This window comes from Oryctolagus cuniculus, chromosome 17 (genome assembly GCF_051225735.1).
Source record: "Oryctolagus cuniculus isolate XC-2025 breed Fujian yellow rabbit chromosome 17, ASM5122573v1, whole genome shotgun sequence".
NCBI lineage: Eukaryota > Metazoa > Chordata > Mammalia > Lagomorpha > Leporidae > Oryctolagus > Oryctolagus cuniculus.
The window spans coordinates 42,588,606-42,605,696 of record NC_142883.1 but is presented as its reverse complement, the minus strand read 5'-3'; the positions used below and the strand labels follow the sequence as shown (position 1 = coordinate 42,605,696).

General features: G+C 55.5%; 1 long non-coding RNA gene across 1 annotated transcript; it reads right to left on the bottom strand.

Moving 5' to 3' along the window:
- Positions 1 to 5,445: 5,445 nt before the first annotated feature.
- On the bottom strand, positions 5,446 to 6,241 carry LOC103351503 (protein Wnt-9b). The gene is made up of 2 exons (XR_016224121.1): positions 6,062 to 6,241; positions 5,446 to 5,922 (listed from the first exon to the last, which is right to left on the bottom strand). It is a non-coding gene; the product is annotated as a protein Wnt-9b (long non-coding RNA).
- Between the last annotated feature and the right edge of the window lie 10,850 nt (positions 6,242 to 17,091).

Below are 17,091 nucleotides of genomic sequence, written 5' to 3'. Positions count from 1 at the left end.
TCAAGCTAGGTCTCCCCTGATCCTCCTGCTCTGAAAGCTGGGGGACTGAGTGCGCTCTTTTATGTTCGGCTTGTGCATCGCCCCCGAGACTCTCTTCACTATCTGGTGCTAGTGTCTGCTCTATGTGATAGGGCACAAGCAATGGGGTGCCCAGGAGAATCTGTGGGTGTGTAGGCATGGCAAGTGTTGTGGTAGTGAGGCGACTTGGAGCCCAGAACCAAGTCCCCAACCTTGACCTGGGAGTTGTTAATTTTGATACCAGCTCACAGGCTCTCAAATCCGTCTGCTCCAATCCCTGTGTCAGACAGTTTTTGGTTATCTGGTGGTATATGAGATCAATAAAATACTGTTTAGATTTTCTGCAAGACAAGAATTTGGGGATAGTTTTGGCAGTTCTTGCTCTGGGTCATTCATGAGGTTCTCAAGCTATCGCAGGGCTGCAGGCATGGGACGGCCTGGATGCAGCTAGTGGATCCACCTCCAAGGAGGCGCGCCCTCTCACCTGGCAGGCAGGGTGGTTCTGGTCATGGGAGGGAGGCCTCAGTTCCTCCCCCTATGGCCTGTCCACCTGTTACTTGGCAGGCTGTCCTGATTGCCACGATGGCTGGCTACCTCTAGAGTGGGTGGTCTGAAGGGAGATTAATGATGCATGTTATGACCTAGCCTCAGAAACACAGGGCTACACGGCATGAATAGTGAGATCCAAGCCATCTACAGGGAGGGAACTTAAACTCCATCTCTTGCAGAAAGAAGGGTCAAAGAATTTGTAAACATCCTGTACATAGGAAAAAACAAATTTTCCCACTGCCGCTGTCACGCTTCAGTTCTGACACCTGCTGCAATTCTGATTCTCTGTGGATACCAACTGAGTATCCCATAATTCAAGTCAACTGTGACACAGTGTCGGATTCCACAGGCTAACTCCCACAAGGCTGACCCTATTCCAGACATCAATCAAAAGTCCGGTTTAACACCTGTGCTGCTCCCCGGCTAGCCATAAGTTGGGGCTCCTGTGATCCTTTTCCCCTGGTGCAGTCATTTGCCAAAACAGCCCACAGCACCCAGGAAAGCGGTTGCCTGCCCCTCCCACTTGATCAGAGAGGATGTTATGAAAGATGTAAATGAGCAACCATGAGGAGAGATACACAGGTCCCTGCAGTGTTGGGGTGCCCACTTAGAAAGCCTACCAGCTGTCCTGAGTCATCTCCCAAAGGCCCCAGATCGACAAAGCTCTCTGTGCTCACAAACTGCTGAGGTGTGAGGTGCTACAGGGGCAGGGGGAAGCAGAGGTTCTCTGGTTCTTCCAGGTGGATGGCAGCAGGAGATGAGGGTGGGAGGCAGAGCAGAGTGAGGGGAACTGGTGCCTGCTGAAGTCTGAGCACAAGTGGACTCTTACCTTGGACTCGCATCTCTGGTAACGCTGCCCTGCCTCCCCCATCCGGGACTCAGGGCCTCTCGCTTCTCAGGGCACCGGGCTCCACCAGCTCTGCCTCCTGACATCCTGGCGAGAGGCTGCAGAGACCTGGGGGATGTGGAAGGGGCAGCCCAGCCATTCAAGAAGAGGAAGACTCCTGAGGCCTGAGCAGAAGTGGAAACGGGTTCAAGTTGAAGATCGAGGTGTTAGAGGCTGATGTTGGACAGGGGGTTTGGCGCCACCCTGTGGATGTTTGAGCTTTCAGGGTGGAAGAACATTAAGACAAACTGAAGGATGTGTCACCGCAGAGCAGCAGAGCAGTAAGATAAAAGGCGCCCTGGGCACCTGACACATGGGCTGCCGACCAACCCTGGAACACGCAACCAGACATTACAGGAGAGTCCAACAGGCTGCGCACTGAGGTGGGGAGTGGTTTGATTTGGGTTGTGGCCTCATGGTGTATGTGTAAATGAGCACAGATTATTTACTGTGTTAATTATACCTTCATCTCTGGAACTACTTTGAAACTGTCCGGTGGAAGGAGGGGAGGAAGGGAGATGAACAGTTCAGCCCATGTGAAGAGCATATGTGTGCCCATTGTTCTATTCTTTAATCTTTCTAGTAGGTTTGAAGTTTTTTTTTTAAAGATTTGCTTACTTTTTGAAAGGCAGAACATCTGAGAGGCTAGGGGGAGAGGTGGGAGAGCTGTCGCTCACAGGACACTTCCCAAGTGGCTGCAGTGGTTGGCACTGGGCCAGGCTGAGGCCTGGAGCCAGGGACTCCATCTTGGTCTTCCATGTGGGTGGCTGGAGCCCAACACTGTCTCCCCACCTGGAGCCTCCCTGCGCGCTGGACCTAGGCTGTAAGCACACGGCATGCCACGCTCGTGGCTCCGGCGCACTGTGGGTGACCAGCCCGCATTGCTGCGTGAGTGCCTGTGTGAAGTGAGAGAGAGTGTGTGACGTAAAGAAAGGAAACAGAAGGGAGCACCCCCCCCCCCGCCCCCCAGTGTCACAGTCACCACTCTGGTCTCTTGCAGAGCAGAGCTTGGGCAGGCAGTGCTTGGGGTTAGACAGTAGCCATCTTGCTCAGCTGGAAGTCAGTCTAATGGGGAGCTCACCCCTTCAGAGTCCGGGGCGGGGGTGGGGGCAGAGTGATTGACCTTAGGCCCATCTCTGTGGCACCAGGACTTGGTGAGAGCCAAGAACACAGTAAGGGTCAAAGCAGGGCTGGGGAGGAGGGGGGTTCTCACTGGCACGGAGCCTCTGAGGTGGGAGGTGGGCGAGGATTTCTGGAGAGGAACTCTCCCTCCCCACCTACCACCCCCGCTGCTCTCAGTGCCTTCCCCACCTGCTACAGGAATTCCATGGGAGGAGAACCTGCCTTCTCACCCCTGCTCAGAGCTGTCCTCGGGGAAGCAGCCCAGGAGTTTGAGATTCAGAGGGCAGTGGAGCGCAGGCAATGAGGAAGGCCTGAGTGTGACGCTTGCCTCAAGGTTTTTGTTTGTTTGTTTGTTTTTGATAGGCAGAGTGGACAGTGAGAGAGACAGAGAGAAAGGTCTTCCTTTTCCGTTGGTTCACTCTCCAATGGCCACTGCGGCCGGCGCACCACGCTGATCCGAAGGCAGGTGCTTCTCCTGGTCTCCCATGGGGTGCAGGGCCCAAGCACTTGGGCCATCCTCCACTGCACTCCCGGGCCACAGCAGAGAGCTGGCCTGGAAGAGGGGCAACCGGGACAGAATCCGGCGCCCCAACCGGGACTAGAATCTGGGGTGCTGGCGCCGCAAGGCGGAGGATTAGCCTAGTGAGCCGTGGCGCTGGCTGCCTCAAGTTTTAAAGTTTAAAGCACTCAGCAAATGCTTTAAACTCCCTGGCCCTCAGCTTCCTCTTCTGTAAAATGGGCAGGATCATTCGAACACCGTGAAGGGATTGTGAAGATGAGTGCCCACTAAAAATGAGAGAACAAATGACAGAATTGGAAAAGAAGCATTTTTGCATCTGCTCTGGGCAAGTCCAGATGTTGCTGGGTGACATGACCACCCAACGTGTGCGGCAGACAAAATACCTTGTGAGCATTTCCCTTAAAGCTGTGGATGGAGGGAGGGGGTCCCAGCAAGGCTGTGGGGCATCTTTGGGGGGTGACTGGAAGAGGAGGGGCTGGGAACAGAAGGGGAAGAGAGGGAGAGGGCTGCATAGAGAGGAGCCCACAAGCTGAGGGCCCTCCAAGCCTGCCCCTGGGTGTCCATGTTGGCGGCCAGCTGTGGCCTGGGTCCCAGAGAGCCTGCCCTTTAATCTCCAGAACCAGGCTCTGCTGGCCGTGGGTCAGGGTGCAGACTGCGCACTGCCAGATCCAGGGGCCTTAGCCCCCACGCTGCCCCCAGGCCCATCGTTCTGCAGTGGGGCCTCTGCTGCCCTATGCCCAGGGCTCAGCCAGGATGGAGGCAGAGCTGGGGTCACAGAGACCCACGGTGGAGGCTGGCAGAGTCCATTCAGCTGGGAAGCAGAAAAACCTAGAAAACCAGGCTTCTACTCCTTTTCCACCAGCTGCTTGGGCCAGCAGGAGTGAGAGGGGTCTCAGGTCAATTCGCCTGCTTAGCCGGGCTCAGCCACCCGCGATCCTTCCAGCTTCCCCTGGCTGCCTGATCTGCAAGGTTTCTGAGTCCTGGGTGATGCTGGGGTTTCTTGTCTAAGCAGAGTCAGCAACTCCAGGTTCAGCGAGAACAGAAGCTAGCAGAGGGCACTGCAGGCCTGGCTAAGTGGCCAAGGGCTTCTTGGAGGAAGTGTCTTCCTCCCAGCTGGTCTCAGGCCCCGCCCTGGGCAAGCACACGGCAAAGTGACCCAGGCACAGCCTTTATCCAGCGCCAGAGACGCGTCTGGGCCAGTCTCTCCCCCAGCCCCGCCCCCGCACACGGCCGGGCAGGGCTTGTCCGCAGGACCTGAGGACGCTCAGGAGGTCTCTGCTGTTCCTCAAGTCAGATGGAGCCTGTGTGAGGCCAAGAGAAACAGGGCCACCAAGGAGCGGGGCTCAGCCGGGACGGGACTCCGGTGGGGCAACGCCCTCATTAGGCAAGCAGCTCCAAGTGCAGGTCCCTGATTCAGGAGCCCACCACTCTGCAGCATAGACAGCTGGCCAGGGGGCTCCCAGCCCAGGCAGACCCCAGAATGATGCAGACTCGCCCAGAAGGGGAGGGTGAGAGGCCCACTGGGTGCCAGGAGCCTCTCACCCTCCCCTTCTGGGCTGGTATGAAAGGTTTCTTTGGTCACCAGGACAAATGGGGAGAGAGCGCCACCTCCCTGCACGCCCCGGGGACTGGCGGTCCCACAAGCCTCTCGTCCATGGGCGGTCTTGTTGAGCAGGGCAGGGTGCCCGTGGCTAACTCGGCTCCAAGACAAGAACGAGGCCTCAGTGCAGGCCCATTTGAAAAGCCAAGGACACTGGGTTCCGGGCACGTATCTGACTGGGGTGCACTCAAGTGCAGGAAGTTTTCCTTTCACCATACAAATGGCTCCTTCTCCCTGGCGTTTCTCCCCGTCACGAGCACCGCGAAGCCAAAGGAGCGGGGAAGGCACGGGGCACCCAGAGCTTGCTGCAACCTGAACAGGGCCAGGGGACCCATCTGCCCCATCCCAGCCTGACACCCACCTTTGCTTCCAGCCGGCATTGCCCCCCGTTGTGTTCTCAGCCCAGAAGTGCACCTCCCAGCGGCTCACCAGCTCAAGGCCATGTGCCCAAGGATAACCCATGTGCCCTTCCCATGGTCTCCTGGATTTCAGCCCCATACCCTCTATACCAAGTCCTCAACAAGGTGGGGGACCTCTGGCTTCAGGGATGGAGATTTGCTTCCCTTTGCTGAATGGTGGGGGAGGCAAAAGACTGGTCAAGTGACGGTGGAGGGAGGCCGGTGAGCTGCACGCTTGTGTGCATTGTGTGTGTGTGCACGCTAGGTGTGCCTGCCCATGGGGGGCGCTGGACATGCACCAGTAGCTGTCCTGGCAGGGCCTGGCTGGTTCACTGGGCAGCAGACCTAGGACTCAGAGTGTGCATGGCTCTTCCCCTATGCACTGCTGGCACTGGCCCGCCCAAGTAGAACCACTGCTCCTGGCAGTGGCAGGAGAAGGCCACCAGGTGGCTCTGGGTGTCAACACAGGCTGCCGCAGCTGGCCTCAGAGAAGCACAAGCCACCCACCTGATGAGTACCTGCTGGGTCTGCAGAGCCCCGTGAGTCTTCCACAAGGACCAGGTCCCCCAGGGCAGGACCACCAGGCCCTTGGTGGTGCTGCCTGGCTTGGCGGGTGCTCAAAGCTGCAAGTGGCCCAAGGCCTCGGTGGCAGTGGACACCTTGACAGCCAGCTCACAGCACAGCTTCAACGCCTAGCCTGTCTTGCAGAACAGAGCAGGTTGCTTCCAGCAGGTGTGCACAGCACAGGAGCCCAACATGCCAGAGCACGTGCATGTGGCCCTGAGGCCTGGGAGGAGAGGCAGAGCGGACGCATGGTCAGAGGTGTGGTCTGAGGCCCAGGGCCCCGGCCAACCCAGGAGGTGGGAAGGAGGCAGATTCAAGTAGGACCCAGGTTAGTCCGTGTGGCTCCTGGCTGTGGGAGGTCCCTGGGGCATGTGGGAAACGTGCTTACCTCGACGCCTCTGTGCTGGTGTGGGCATCTGCCCATGCCTGGGGGTCCCTGCTTCCTCTCTTGGGTCCTAGAAAGTTGCTCAGGAACTCAGTGCTGGACATCAGACTGTCGCCACACACACCCCACTGCCAGGCCTGTGGCTCTCCAGCCCTGGAGAGTCATCGCAGGTGCACCCAGCAGGCCCAGGCCGGCACATGCGTGAGGGTGGCCAAGGACATGCGTTCAGGAAAGCCGTCTCCTTGAAAGCTGTGCTGGGCACAGGTGGAGACCAGGAAGTAAGGGAGGAAGGTGAGAGGCTGTCCACCATGCTGGGGGGGGGGCAGTGGTCACAAAGAGCAGGACAAGGCAGGAATGGACCAAGGGCACAGCTCTGGGCAAGCCTCCCTGTCCTCTAGCCTGCCAGTTGTCATGTAAATGGAACTTCCAAACCCACTACAGAGGTTGTACCCAGACTCCCAGAGGGCAGTGGGACATCATGGCCCACTATCTCCTCTTCCTGGAAAGAATATGGAGAAGTCATGAGAAGTGACTCAGTGGGAAAGGGCAAAGCTGGGGCTAAGCAGCCACACTGACCCCAAGTGCACATGGGACGAGTTGGGCCAACCCATCTCTGAGACCCCTCATGCCCTGTGCTTCCTAATGCCACCCCACTGTGCACTCCGCCAGAGACTGGGTGACCTCGGCTGTCCTGCCTGGCTTGCCTCAGATTGACCATCCCACCCTCTGCTGTTCCCACACCGTTGGGATACAGCCCAGACCGGGCCTCTCGTGACCTCACTGTCTCCCACCTGCTCTCCAAGGTACCTGGGGTGCTAGCAATGCATGCACACACACACACACACACACACACAGGGGAGCTGCTAGTGCAGTCCTGGTCCCTCCCTTGCCATGGCATCAGCTGGCCCAGAAGGGGGCTGACTCCTTGTCACTGTCACTTCACTTCATGAAAGTCCCCATCATCGCCCTTTCTGCGTGGTGAGGGTGTCACCTGGTGGCCTGCTCCTTCCCTTCTGGGCTGTGTGCTTTCTGCAGGCAGTGGGGTCCTGTCTAGCTGTGTCCCTGTGGCATGTAGCACAGTGCCTGGCTCACCGTGAGCCTCCCCAGGTGCTGAGCAGACGGCCGGGCAGGTGGAGGCATCAGGGATGCAGGCGGAAGCGTGAGGGCAGGGTGGGAACGGGAGGGAAGGAGGGAGCGATGCATGCACAGACGGGAGGAACCAGGAGACAAGTGAAGGAGTAAACAGATGAACCGGCTGCCCTGAGGGGTCTGGCTAGGACTCGCCTGCCTCCCTCCTCACTCGGTCTTGCACCTTGTGTCCCAGGCACGTGCGTGGAGGAGGCACAGGGAGAGGACGGGTGACCACCCTTCTTTCCTGCGGGCTCCTCAGGAATGGGCTTGTGTCCCCTCCTTACTTGCATCTTCCTTGCCTCCCAACCAACAAGAATGATGTAAAAACCACACTCGTGCTTCCTAAGAGATGGCTTCCCCTCTCCTCCTGCCTGTTTTTCTTGCTGTCCCCACACACCACACACACACAGTCGTTCTGTGGTTGTTTCTAACAAGGTGAACAAAACAACATGGGTGGGACCAGCACTGTGGTGTAGAGGGTAAACCCGTTGCCTGCAGTGCCGGCATCCCACATGGGTGCTGGTTCAAATCTTGGCTGCTCCACTTCCAATCCAGCTCTCTACTATGGCCTGGGAAAGCAGTGGAAGATGGCCCAAGTGCTTGGGCCCCAGCGCCCACATGGGAGACCTGGAAGAAGCTCCTGGCTCCTGGCTTTGGATCAATGCAGCTCCAGACATTGTGGCCATTTGGGGAGTGAACCAGCGGATGGAAGACTCAATCTCTCAAACAGCCACTAAGTACAGTAAGGAGGAGAGTAATGACCCACGCCTGCAGCTCTCCTAAGGCCTTTATCTTCCGGGGGCACCGCTGGGTCCTGCATGGTGTTGGGGCTTTGATTTTCCTCATGCAGAAGAAAGGGACCAAGTTTTCCCAGCACCACACAGCAGCTTAGCAGCAGAAAGAAGATCCCAGCCCAAGGGGTCTGACCCACACAGCCCATGCCTTTGTGGGGCTGTCACTTGCCCACCCAGGCATGGCCTGCACACAAGCCTCCCAGGACAGTCATGGCCAGAACGCCCAAGCCTTCTGGTTCCCCTGTGTTCTTAGCAGAAGGGCATGTCTAGAATTTGCAGACACTGGTTCATGTGTGTGCATGCATGTGTCCATATGTACGTGTGCCATATATGGATGGACTCTGTAGGCCCATGTATAGTGCATAGTTAAATAAGCTTACAGCATACACATGAGCCTGCTTATATGTGTTTACATGGCTGTATTTCAAATGTGTATGTAATGCGTGTGCGTATATCATCTTTAGGATTCATCTTATATATCCCGACATACAAGTGTTTATATCTGTGTGTAAAAGACAACTCCTGGAATCCATGAGAAGAGAAGAAAGAGGAAAAGGAAAGGAAGCTGGCGCCATGGCTCACTAGGCTAATCCTCTGCCTGTGGTGCCGGCACACCGGGTTCTAGTCCCGGTCGGGGCGCCGGATTCTGTCCCGGTTGCCCCTCTTCCAGGCCAGCTCTCTGCTGTGGCCCGGGAGTGCAGTGGAGGATGGCCCAAGTCCTTGGGCCCTGCACCCCATGGGAGACCAGGGGAAGCACCTGGCTCCTGGCTTCGGATCAGTGCAGTGCGCCGGCCGCAGCGGCCACTGGAGGGTGAACCAACGGCAAAAAGGAAGACCAGAACCAGCACCCGTATGGGATGCCAGCAATGCAGGCAGTGGCTTTACCCGCTACACCACAGCACTGACCCCGAGGGTGAGGACTCTGACTCCTTTTTGTTTCCCCCAGCACAGATCTGCCACTGAATAAACACACAGAAACCAGCCAAGACAAAGTAACACGAGTCTGGGTGAAGATTTTCCTGTGGAGCTGGGAGGACGGAGCCATCTACCGCCCCGTCAGCAGCTTCGGGCCAGGAGCCAGAATCGGCAGCACTGGTAGATAGGTACATGAAGGGCATTGATCAGGGTTATTGATGGGAAAACTCACTCCAGCCTTGCTATGAGCCAAGACACTCGACTTGTCAATGAAAACTGACACTAGGCCAGCGCCGTGGCTCAATAGGCTAATCCTCTGCCTGTGGCGCCGGCACACCGGGTTCTAGCCCTGGTCGGGGCGCCGGATTCTGTCCCGGTTGCCCCTCTTCCAGGCCAGCTCTCTGCTGTGGCCCGGGAGTGCAGTGGAGGATGGCCCAAGTCCTTGGGCCCTGCACCCCATGAGAGACCAGGATAAGTACCTGGCTCCCGCCATCGGATCAGCACAGTGCGCCGGCTGCGGCGGCCATTGGAGGGTGAACCAACGGCAAAGGAAGACCTTTCTCTCTGTCTCTCTCTCTCTCACTGTCCACTCTGCCTGTCAAAAAAAAAACAAAAAACAAAAAACAAAAAAAAAAACCTGACACTGTGGAACTGCTGCTGCATGTCCAAACAGTCCAGATTGGGGGTGAGCACTGTGGCACACTGGGTTAAGCCACAGCCTGTGACGTCGGCATCCCAAATGAGTGCCAGCTGGAGTCCTGGCTGCTCCACTTCTGATCCAGCTCCCTGCCAATGCAGGGAAGGCAGCGGAAGACGGCTCAAGTGTTTGGGGCCCTGCCACTCACACGGGAGACCCGGATGGAGCCTTCTTTTGCCCTCTTGCTTGTTTGCTCTTACAGAGGCTGCCGCATTAGCAACTGCCCTCTGGAACACAGCTCCAACCATCTGCCGGTGAGGAATTGAATCCTGCCAACAGCCTCCTGAGTGACACAGCAAACAGATCCCTCCCCCAGCTGAGCTGGGCTGGGTGAGGCCAAAGCTAGGAGCCAGGAACTCCATCCGGGTTTCCCACTTAGGTGCAGGGGCCTCAAGGACTTAGGCCATCCTCTGCTGTTTTCCCAGGCACATTAGCAGGGAGCTGGATTGGAAGTGGTGCAACCAGAACTCGAACTAGAGCCCATATGGGATGCTGGCACAGCATCTTAATCCACTGTGCCACAACGCCAGCCCCTAGGGTTAATTTCTTACAGCAGCAAAGATCGTGAGTACTAATAACTAAGCTGATATCCTATTAAAGATCTTCTCCTTGGCCGGCGCCGCGGCTCACTAGGCTAATCCTCTGCCTAGCGGCGCCAGCACACCGGGTTCTAGTCCCGGTCGGGGGGCCGGATTCTGTCCCAGTAGCCCCTCTTCCAGGCCAGCTCTCTGCTGTGGCCCGGGAAGGCAGTGGAGGATGGCCCAAGTGCTTGGGCCCTGCACCCCATGGGAGACCAGGGGAAGCACCTGGCTCCTGCCATCGGATCAGCGCGGTGCGCCGGCCGCAGCGTGCTGGCCGTGGCGGCCATTGGAGGGTGAACCAACGGCAAAAGGAAGACCTTTTTCTCTGTCTCTCTCTCTCATTATCCACTCTGCCTGTCAAAAAAAAAAAAAAAAAAAAAAAAAAAAAAATCTTCTCCTTGCCAGTGATTCCAACAGAAAAGGGATGAAGATGATCCACTCTGTATCTACTACATACTCAAAACAAAACAAAACAAAACAAAAAAAGACTTACTTATTTTATTTGAAAAACAGATTACAGAGAGAGGAGGAGACACACAGAGGGAGATCCTCCATCTGCTGGTTCACTACCTAAATGGCCACAGCAGTCAGGGCTGGGCCAGAATGAAGCCAGGAGCCTTCTGTGTCTCCCACGTGGGTGCAGGGGCCCAAGCGCTTGGGCCCTCCTCCACTGCTTTCCCAGACAAATTAACAGTGAGCTGGATAGGAAGTGGAGCAGCTGGGACTCCAAGCAGCACCCATATGGGATGCCGGCACTGCAGGCTGTGGCTTTACCCGCCACACCACAGCGCCGGCCCCTAGGTACTTTCAACTTGTGAGTCAACTAGAACAACAGGTCACCATCATCCGCTTGCGTGAATGACAATGTTATTATACACTGACAGAGCAAACAATGAAAACCCACTGGGCAAAAGTAGTCACGTGGACAAACCCAACGTGAAGGAGAAAGAAATACACCCTGTCCTTTGGTGGGAGATATGGAAAAGTGACGACAAAGGCTGTGGACAGAGGAACTAAAAACTGCAGGCTGCTCTAAACCTGCAGTTTAGCAAAGAAACAAGCAAGCAAGCACACACTCAATATGTGCATTAAAAAACTAGAGGAAAATGGAGCAACTGTTGGCACTGGTAACGGGAGATTGCACGTAATTCTTCCCCTTCCTTATACTTTCTCTGCCTCTAAACAGTCTACCGTGGGCACGTTTACCTTCGCGGTAAGACACAGGGTTACTATGGATGTGAGGAGGGCTCCTGGAGCATGAACGAAGGAGCAGTTATTTCTGCATGAAGAAGCCAGAGAAGGTACCCGAAGGCAGAAAGCAGGCAGCTGGCGTTGAAGAATGGGACTTCTGCAGCAGGGAGGGAAATGACAAGGCCGTCTGAGATCCAGGAAGCAGAATCAGCCACTAGCCGGGCAGCGGGACTTGCCTCAAAGCCCTCAGGCAGGTGCACTGGTGGAGAAGTGACTGGGAGTGGTGACTCACCTTGTTGGGGGCAGTAGAAACGGGGAAGCAGGGGTGATTCGAGCAGTCAGATGTTAGGGACTTCCGCTGTATGAAATGGCTAACACTCGGTCATGTGGAAAACAGAAACTGCATATTGCTCCATCTGACACAAAGGAAGAAACTGAACCCAAAGAGGGAGAGCGACTTTCACAGTCACAGAGAAACCGAGTGGCAAAGCCAAGGACCCGTCCAGAGCAGCAAAGGCAACAAGGGTCAGCTCTCTGTGAGCACCCAGCTGAGGGCACCATTGGCTAGGGGCATCCCAGAGCTTTGGAAATGTCCACCTTGGAGGTTTTCACAGTGCAAACCATCAGGCTCCCAGAGAAGAAAACTGAACACTCACCACGACCATCACTACAGCAGGTGCACCTGTCTCTGCAACTAGGCACGAGGTCATCCATGTGGTCGGAGACAGCATCCCCTTCTCTGTGATGTCCGCAGCTCACAGCACAATCCCAGGGATGTGGTCATTGCCGCTTCGTGTCCTCCAAATCCTGTGCTGGCCATGTCTCCACTTCCACGTTCCTAGGCCGTGTGCTTTAGCCTGCTGCCGACCCTCTGTCTCCTACCCTGCTCAGGTCAGAAGGCGGCTCCCTCATCCTGTTCTCTGGGTAGCGCTCAGAGGAACCATGGTAGGGATAGGGGAGCCATGGAGAGGTCGTGACACTCAGGGGTGACTCCACTGAGCCACTTTCTGTACTGCATTTAGGAAACACAGGTTGTTAGAAGACAAACAAACAAGGGGCAAATCCATCCCTGTGCAGGGGGGATTTGGGAACAAGCATTAGCCTCCTAAGATGGTTCACGAGTTTCTATTTAGTCAGTCTCTCTCTCTCTCTCTCTCTCTCTCTCACACACACACACACACAGACCCCTTTCTTACAGAGCACCAGGTTGAGCAGGTCAGAAAGGAATAGTCGCATTGTTCAAGAAACTTCCCCAGGAAGTGCCTTCGCTTCCCTCCCCCTACCTGAAAACAAGATTCAGATTCACCCCGATTTTGCCCCAGTACCAGTCCGGCTCCAAATGCTCACAGCAGGGCCATTCAACACACACAAATCATTTCTTCCTCTCTTCCCATGAGATCATAATCCCCGGGCTCTGCTCCCAGTGCAGCCTGTGTCAGGCCCCAGCTACTGAGAAACGCCCTGGAAAAAGCAGGTCCTGGAAGGAAAGCCCTCCTTGAGGGGCTGCAGCCTCCAACTCCCACAGCCATCGGCAGGCATGGGAGGGGCAGACGCGGGACATGGAGGGTGCCTTTCCTAAGTCCTCTGCACACTGTAGGAGACCCCGGCCCAAAAGCAGCTGGCTCACGGGTGGACTCTGCTGGAGTCCGGGAAGACACTTCTGCCCCTTGACACCCAGGCCCTCAGTGCACCACCTGCAGTGCGCTCGCTCCTCCTGGAGGGGGGCTTCTCCATTCACCTCCTGGTCTCCCAGGGAGAGGGGACTGCCCCCCTGAGTTGCCTCCCGCCAAGCTGCAGGCTTGGGGCCCCCTTGCCTTTCTGTCTCTTCCCAGCTCTCGTCTCCACCAAGTAGGGCCCCTCCTGGTGTGGCTTGTGATCCCAAAGCCTCAGTTGGGAGGCTGCTTCTCTGAGTCTTTCCTGCTGTCAGAGAGGCCAGCTAAGAATAACTGCACCCAAGATAGCACTTGAGATGATTGAGGTGGGGCTCAGCCCCGAGGCAGGGGGATGGACTAGCTGACCTTTGCAAGTTCCTCCTACTCCTTAGACATCTCATTCAGATGAAACTCCTGGCTCCTGGCTTCAGACCAGCCCAGCCATTTTGGGTGTGAACCAGCATGGGGAAGATCTTTGTCTCTGTCTCTCTCCATAACTATGCCTTTCAAATCAATCAATCAATCTTAAAAAAAAAAAAAAGCAAAACAAAACCTTATATCTTGATCACAGCCCCATCCAAATGCATCACCTTCCCTGTCTACCCCCGCCCTCGTCCTGTCCCCATGAGACCTGGGATCCTGCCTTTTCTGTCCCCCAGTTCTTGGGTGATGTCTGTTGGAGGAGTTACCAGGGTCTGTCTTGACTCACAGACAATTCAGCCACAGCTTTACGCTAAGAGGGCAGCACCTGAATCAGTAAGTGACAGATGGGTCAGATTTGCAGCCTGCACTGCAGTTAGAAAACATAATGCAATCAGAGGGGAAGTCAATGAGCTCACTCATTACTGCTCAGTCACTCCCTGCTTCCCGTCATTCCACACTCCAGGCAAGCATCTCTAAGGCCACAATGTGGGGACCTGGGCTGGCACTGTGGTGTAGTGGGTAAAGACGCCACCTGCAGTGCTGGCATCCCATATGGGCACCACTTTGAGTGCCAGCTGCTCCACTTCTGATCCAGCTCTCTACTTTGGCCTAGGAAAGCAGTAGAAATGGTCCAGGTCCTTGGGCCCCTGCATCCATGTGGGGGACTTGGAGGAAGCTCTTGGCTCCTGGCTTTGGATCGGCCCAGCTCCAGCCATTGCGGCCATTTGGGGAGTGAACCAGCAGATGGAAGACATCTCTCTCTCTCTCTCTCTCTCTCTCTCTCTCTCTCTGCCTCTCTATAACTCTGACTTTCAAATAAATAAATAAATCTTAAAAAAAAAAGTGGGAACCTTCAGAGGGGCTCTGCTCAGATCTCCTAACATATGTTGGCTTTTAAAGCAAGCAAAATCAATCACATAGGTAATTAATGTGTGGGAAATATGGAAACCAACACTTGGCTCCCAGCTGCCCATTTCCCGTGGGATTTAAGCATTCAGCCAGCTGGATGAAGCCATCAGGTGTCCCGATGCTATTGGAAACAACCAGAAAAGGGGCCTTCACTGCCAACCCAGACCAGCAGTGTTACCCATCAGACTCACCCGGCACAGTGCCACTGGTGGAGAATGATTTGTCTGAACTGGCAAACTGGAATTCTTAAATGTTTGAGGTGGTGCTAGAAGTGACTTAAGATCGATTTGTTTGTTTATGCATTTATTTACTTGAAAGGCAGAGAAACAGGGATAGAGAAAGATTGTTCATTCACTGGTTTATGCCCCCAAATGGCCACAGCAGCCAAGACCGGGGCCAGGCTGACGCCAAGAGTCAGAAACTCTATCTCGGTATTTCCTATGGGTGCAGGGGCCCAAGCACTTGGGCCATCTTCCTCTGCCTTCCCAGGCGCATTAGCAGGGAACTGGATTGGAAGAGGAGCAGCCGGCCCTCGAACTGGTGCTCAAATACAGCCGTGGGTGACCCAAGCAGCAGCCCTAGCTGCTGGGCCACAACACCGGCCCCTAGAAGTGTTTACAAAGTGCCGCATGCTCTTTTCAAACACACATTTTAAGGGATTTCATTTGACATTCTAAAATGTTGTATTTTTATATTCCTCTCTTTCCCCTAAATGGTCTAATCCACAAATGTTGATCAAATGACCAAAAACAACAGTGATGGCCTTGGGCCCCCAGGATACCCATCTGGGCCTGATTTTCTCCAGGAACGTAGACAAGGTCACTGCCTAGTATCCTTCTGTCTTCAACATCTTGGAAGTAAGCAGCCAATGCCCCTCGCTCAGTAAGGCAGCCATGGGGTTTGGGGGCCCTGCTGAGCTCCGTGCCAACCTCCCCACGCCCACTGCCCCGTATTGCCAACACTAGCTCAGACATTACAGACACGGGCAAGGCTCACTCTCCCACTGAGGGAGCTCGGAGTTGCTGCCTGTCCTTAGAGGTACATGGGGAAGGCCAGAGCAGTAGGTGGCATGGCCAGCCTCATCCTCTGGGCCCCTGAGGCCTTGTTGCCTGCTCCCGTAAACCATCCTGACTCCAGTGGAAATCCAGGAAAGTCCGTCCATACTGGCTTTGATTTCTAACTCATTAAGTAAGCATCCTCCTCTCTCTCCCAGGCAGCCCACTCTGAAGGCTCCTCAAGCACATTTAAGCAATGTCCTCTCACACCCTCTAGTGGCGAGAGGGTAACATGACATCCTGCGGGAGCCAGGAGGCCCCCATCTTATCTTGGAGAGGGTAACTTCAGGACACTCAACTTGGGGCAGGAGGTTAGCAGAGAAAGAGGGCGTGGACTTTTGCCGCACCCCACATCCGATAGCATCCTGCAGTGCCCCCAGTCCTTCCTGCCTAGGAAGCGCCCTGAGAGAGGCGTGGACAGCAATGCCAGATCAGCAGCACAGGAATGGGAGGAAGCCATTTCTTTTCTCTCACTGTATTAGCTACTTAGAATATTCCAGCAAGAATAACCACATCACCCAAGCTGTATGTTATTTGGCAAGGTTTTATTTCTCGGCAGTAAGGAATGAACCGGGCAAGCCTCTGACTCTACTGTGAATGTAGCAGATGCAGTTAGTACAGCCGATGTCTTCCAATGGGACTCCCTGGGCTCACGGAGGCAGGAAGGAAGCCACTCCTCCCCGGCTGGCTCTCAGGAGAGCTACCGCTGAGACTGAAGCCCCAGTCCAGATCTCTGAAGTCAAGAGGTTGTGGTCAGGGGGGCTCACAAATTGCCCTTGTTTTTTCCTGTTCCCATTTCCAGACCAAACTGATAGGCGTAGGTGATTCGGGATGCTCAGAGAATCCAGCTACCGTAACACCAGTCTCTCCCTGGAGCCCTCAGCCATCACCCACACTCCCTTTTGTCCGTCTTGGAGAAGTAGCTCCCTGCTCTGGTTCCTGTGGCTGCATCACAGACCTGCCCAGACTTTGGGGTACATTTCACCATGCCCGTGGGTTCTCTAAGTCAGAAACTGTAAAAAGGCATGTGACGTGGCAGAGCTGTCGCTGCCGCACACGCCTCCCGCCTCGGCCGGGAAGATTCACCCTAGAGCTGACTTGAAGGCGAGGAGCTGGGGTCCCTCAAAGCGTGGGACCTCAGCAGGGCATTTACACACGACTTCTCCGTGCGCTGCTTGGGCTCCCTCACAGCATGGTGGCGGCGTCCCAAGAGTGAGCCTTCCAACGGACCAAGCCTGGAAAGTCACATGCCATCACTTCTGCTACGGCCACAACCCACACATTTTCTGCTGGGTCCCCAGACAGCCGCCTTGAAGCCACTGCTAGCATGAAGAGCAAACCGCTCTCATTTTCTTCCCCCTTCCAACAGCTCTCGTGCCCAGAGGATTCTGGGACTTGTTCAGGGTAAACCAAGTCAGAAGCCCGAGTATCCCCAGATGCCTCCTGCTTGTCCAGCCGTCACCCTCACAAGCTAGCGCATCCCTCCCGCCTCATGGTCAGTGCCACGTCTCAGGGGGACACGGGGACCCTCTGTACCAACAGCCAGGAGGTTAATTACTGGCTCCACAATGTTCAGTCACCTAAGCCTTTCCCCTCAAAACAGAAGGAAACAAAGCCCAAACCAAAAACCCCTGGTAGACCCAGCTGGCCAGCCCTGGGTATAAAAGAGTCGGCTGAAGCTCAGACTTCTACAACAAAGTT